We start from the raw sequence: 5,395 nt of genomic DNA, 5'->3' as shown, positions 1-5,395 counted from the left end.
ATTCCTTCTTACATTTCAGTTGAAAAAACTTGTTTTTTTTACTTAACTTCTGATCGTTTCTTAAATAATGCTTGGAAATCCGGCGCCCCCTTCATAGAAATTTCCCTTACCCCAAAGAAACATCCTCCACGTAAATATTCTCCAGAGTAATCCCTCCTCTAGCCCCCCCTCCAGAAAAAATCCTTCCTGAAAATGGTTGTATACTTCCCAATAACCAATAAATAATGCTGGCAAGTCCGGCGCCCCCTTCATGGCAATGTCCCTTCCCCCATGAAAACTTCCTTCATGGAAAGATCCTTCCATATAGCTCCCGACCCTCACCTTCCCCCACCTACCAGAAAAAAAAACCTCTGAAAATGTCTGTATACTTCCCAATAACCAAAACAATAAGTTAACATTGAGTAAAGTTCATAACTTTCAGCCCTCCCCCTGGGGACTTTGGGGGATCAAGTCATCCTAAAAGACATTTTTATCATATTTTCGACCATGCTGAACAAAATGGCTATCTCAAAATTTTGATCGGGTGACTTTGGGAAAAAAATGAGCGTGGGAGGGGGCCTAGTTGCCCTCCATTTTTTTTGGTCAATTAAAAAGGGAAATATAAATTTTAATTGCTGTACAAATGCTCCCTTCCACATTTTTATAGGACACCGGGGTCTTCACGTACACCCATTGTTAAAAGAAAATAAAAAAAAAAAAATAAAAATCAATCTGTGATCTTTATTCTGGCAAAAAATGGAAAATTACACATTTTTTTATAATGGAGCTTGAAACCTCTATAGTAGGGTTGTCTCATACGCTGAATATGATGGTGTGATTTTCATTAAGGTTCTATAACTTTTAGGGGTCTTTCCCCCTTTTTTCGAAAATCAGCCAAATTTTCTCAGGCGCGTAACTTTTGATGGGTAGCACTAAACTTGATGAAAGTTATATATTTGAAATCAGCATTGAAATCTGATTCTTTTGATATATCTATTGGTATCAAAAAAACCGTTTTCTAGAGTTTCGGTTACCATTGAGCCGGGTTGCTCCTTACTTACAGTTCGTTACCACGAACTGTTTGATTTAAAAGGCTTCTAAAGTAGAATTTTGGAAAATTTTGAGTTTGGGGGGAAGGGAGATTGTCAAAACCTCGTCCTGTGATATCACGTCTCCACTGAAGTCGATTCTGATGTTTTTAGCACTCAATATATGAGATCTTTATAAATATTTAAAAAGCTTCTAAAGTGTAATTTCTAAGAATTTTGAATTTGGGGGTCAGGGGATTTAAAAAAAATAATCACCCAACATTATTTTCCCTCTTACAGTCGACTAAAATGTTTTAAACACATCTTCCATAGGAAGATAGTGACCTCTGTAGTCGAGCCTGAGGTTTTTAGCACTCTATCTAATAATGCCTTAGACATATTTAAAAGCTTCGATAGTATAATTCTGGTAAATTTTTAGTTAGGGAGTAAGGGCAATTTAAAAAACATCTTCACATAAAAAAATTTTAAATCGAAAGTTGTTTCCGCGGTTTTTAGCAACCTAGGTATTATATTGTTCGAAAATTATAAAATATATTAGAAAGTATAATTTTGTATATTTTGTAGTTTGGGGGAAGGGGATTTAAAAAAATTCGTCCCACCACATAATATTTCCTCTTAAGTTAAGTCCAATAGTTGGATTTCTTACAGTGACTCCGTAACAAAAAAGCTCTCTTTCTTAGTGATTTAGAAATATTTAAAAAGCTTATAAATTATAATTTTGGATAATTTTTAGTGTGGGGGGAAGGAATATTTTAAAAACATCTTCCCTTAGTACTCGCTATTTTAGTGCTTTAGAAATATTAGAAAACCTCCTAAAGTAGAATTGTAGAAAATTTTGAGTTAGGAGAGAAGGGAGATTTTAAAAGCCTCTTCCCGTGATATAACGTGTCCTCTGAAGTCGATTCTGATGTTTTTAGCACTCTATGTCTTAGTGCTTTAGAAATATTTATTGGGGGGAAGGGGGATTTCAAAAACATCGTCCCGTAACATAATTTATCCTCTGAAGTCGATTCCGATGTTTGTTGCGCTCTATGTCGTATCCCTTTATAAATAGTTAAAAAAACCTACTACCGTAGATTTTTATAAAATTTTGTGAGTGGGTTGAAGGTTGATTTTAACCGCCTCGACCCGGGATATAAAGTGTACTCTGAAGTAGAGTCTGATGATTTGAGCAATAACTCTATGAGATATTTTGAAAATATTTTTAAGACAAGAATTTATTATTATTTTATATTGTGTTGTGCTTTTAAAGGGGGATATAAAAGTAAACGTAAAATTGAATTATTTTTAATCACAAGACACTTACAATATTTTAAGATTTAGCGTTCTGAGCGATTTTAATAGTATTAACAAGAAAACACCACTATTATATTAAAAAATTTTGACTTGGTGGCTTCGTGGGAGTGTAAATAAATCGAAAAGTTGGATAACGTGTATACTGACATCGCTGCTTAGGTTTTAGAAAAATATATCTACGTGATTTATAAAAAATTAAAAATCTTATATAATAGAATATTGGAAAATTTTGAGTTTAGGGGGAAGGGGGATTTCAAAAAAATCTTTCCTGATCTTATTTTATCCTCTGAAGTCGATTCCGATATTTGTAGAGCTCTATGTATTAGTGATTTAGAAATATTTAAAAAATCTTACATAGTGTAATTTAAGAAATTTTTGTGTTTCGGGAGACGGGGGATTTAAAAAGCCTCTTCCCGTCATATAATGTGTCCTCTGAAGTCAATTCTGATGTTTTTAGAACTCTATCTCCTAGATCTTTAGAAATATTTAAAAAGCTCCTAAAGCAGAATTTTAGAAAATTTTGAGATTGGGGGGAAGGGGGATTTTCAAAACCTCTTCCCGTGATATAACGTGTCCTCTGAAGTCGATTCTGATGTTTTTAGCACTCTATGTCTTAGCGCTTTAGAAATATTTAGAAAGCTTCTAAAGCAGAATTTTGGAAAATTTTGAGTTTGGGGGGAAGGGGGATTTTAAAAACCTCTTCCCGTGACATGAATTGTACTCTAAAGTTGATTCTGATGTCTGTATCTCTGTCTTATTTCTTTATAAATAATTAAAATATTTTGAAAGCTTCTAATGTATAATTTTTATAAATTTTGAGTTGGTGGGGAGGGGGGATTTCAAAAACCTCGTCCCATGATATAAAGTGTCCTCTGAAGTCGATTTTGATGCTTTTAGCACTGTATCTTTTAGTACTTTAGAAATATTTTAAAAGCTTCTAAAGTAGAATTTTAGAAAAATTTGAGTTTGGGGGAAGGTTGATTTCAAAAACCTCTTCCCATGATATAACGTTTCCTCTGAAGTTGATTCTGATGTTTTTAGCACTCTATGTATTAGATCTTTAGAAATATTTAAAAATCTACTAAAGGAGAATTTTAGAAAATTTTGAGTTTGGGGGGAAGGGGGATTTTAAAAGCTTCTTCCCGTGATATAACGTGTCCTCTGACGTCGATTCCGATGTTTTTAGCTCTCCATGTATTAGTGCTGTAGAAATATTTTAAAAGCATATAAAGTAGCGTTTTTGAAAAATTTGAGTTTGAGGGGAAGGGATAATTCAAAAAAATCTACCAGCCACATAAAATGTCCTCTCATGTAGAGTCTGTGGTCTGTAACTATCTAGGTAGTATGGATCTAGAAATATTTAAAATATTTTAAAAGATTCTAAAGCAGAATTTTTGAAATATTTGCGTTTGGGGGGAGGGGGATTTCAAACAACACGTACCATGATATAAAAGGTACCATGAAGTCGAGTATATTGTTTTTAGAAAAGAAATAAATCAAAATAATTTATCCTCTGAAGTTGAGTCTGATGTGAGTAGCGCTCTATGTCTTAGCGCTTTAGAAATATTTAAAAAAGCTTCTAAAGTAGAATTTTGGAAAATGTTGAGTGTGAGGGGTCTGGTGGTTGTAAAATCCTCTACCCGATATTCAACGTGTCCTCTGAAGTTGATTCTGTGGTTTTTAGCACTTAATATATTAGTGCTTTAGAAGTATTTTAAAGCTTCTAAAATAGAATTTTGTAAAATTTTGAGTTTGGGGGATTTCAAAAACATCTTCCCATAACATAATTTTTCCTCTGAAGTCGGTTCCGATTTTTGTAGCGCTCTATGTCTTAGCGCCTTAGAAATATTTAAGAAACCTTTCAGAGTAGAATTTTAAAAAAATTTGAGTGTGGGGAGAGGGGGGATTTTAAAATCCTCTTCCCGTGATATAAAGTGTCCTCTGAAGTCGATTCTGTTGTTTTTAGCACTCTATCTATTAGTGCTTTAGAAATATTTTAAAAGCTTCTAAATTAGAATTTTGGAAAATTTTGAGTTTAGGGGGAAGGGGGATTTCAAAAATATCTTCCCATAGCATAATTTATCCTCTGAAGTCTATTCCGATATTTGTAGCGCTCTATGTCTTAACGCTTTAGAAATATTTAAAAAACCTTCTAAAGTAGAATTTTAAAAAATTTTGAGTTTGGGGAGAAGGGGAATTTTAAAATACTCTTCCCATGATATAGAAGGTCCTATGAAGTAGATTGTGTTGTTTTTAGAACTATATCTCTTATTGATTTAGAAAAATTTTAAAATTTTATAAAGTAGAAGTTTTGAAATTTTTATTTTTGGGTGAAGTGGTATTGCAAAAAAGTAGTCACTTAGAATAGTTGTTCATCTGAATTGAAGTCTGTTGGTTTCAGGGCTATCTGGAGTATAACTTTATAAATATTTAAAAAACCTTCTAGATTATACTTTTGGAAAGTTTTTAAGGGAGGGGGACGGTGGATTACCACATCATCTGCCCGTGATATAACGTGTCCTCTGAAGTTAATTCTTATATTTTTCGCACTAGATGTCTTAGCTATTTAGAAATATTTAAAATGCTTCTAAAGTGTAATTTTGTAAAATTTTGAGTTTGGGGGAAGGGGGATTTAAAAAAAATCTTCCCATAACATAATTTTTCCTCTGAAGTCGATTCTGATGTTTGTAGCGCTCTATGTCTTAGTAATTTATAAATATTCAAAAAATCTTGCATATCGGTATTTTAGAAAATTTTGAATTTGGGGAGAAGGGGTATTTTCAAAGCCTCTAACCGTGATATAATGTGTCCTCTGAAGTCAATTCTGATGTTTATATTGCTATAATTCGGAGTTCTGTAGAAATATTTAAAAACTATTATAAACATTGAATGATTCGACAATGACATTCATTAACAAAAAGAATTATACTTTGCTTCATAAGAATCGGATTAATAAAAACAGGGAGGGGTTGATTTTTTCATTAAATCAACAATTCAGCTAGATATGGTGACTGAATTTGATCGTCTGTATATTGAAATGATGGTTGAGTCTCTGACGGCCATTATAGATG

Source organism: Artemia sp. Qi Xiang Cuo, chromosome 5, assembly GCF_049724085.1.
Source record: "Artemia sp. Qi Xiang Cuo chromosome 5, ASM4972408v1, whole genome shotgun sequence".
NCBI classification, from domain to species: Eukaryota; Metazoa; Arthropoda; class Branchiopoda; order Anostraca; family Artemiidae; genus Artemia; species Artemia sp. Qi Xiang Cuo.
Note: the sequence above shows the minus strand (reverse complement) of the source record.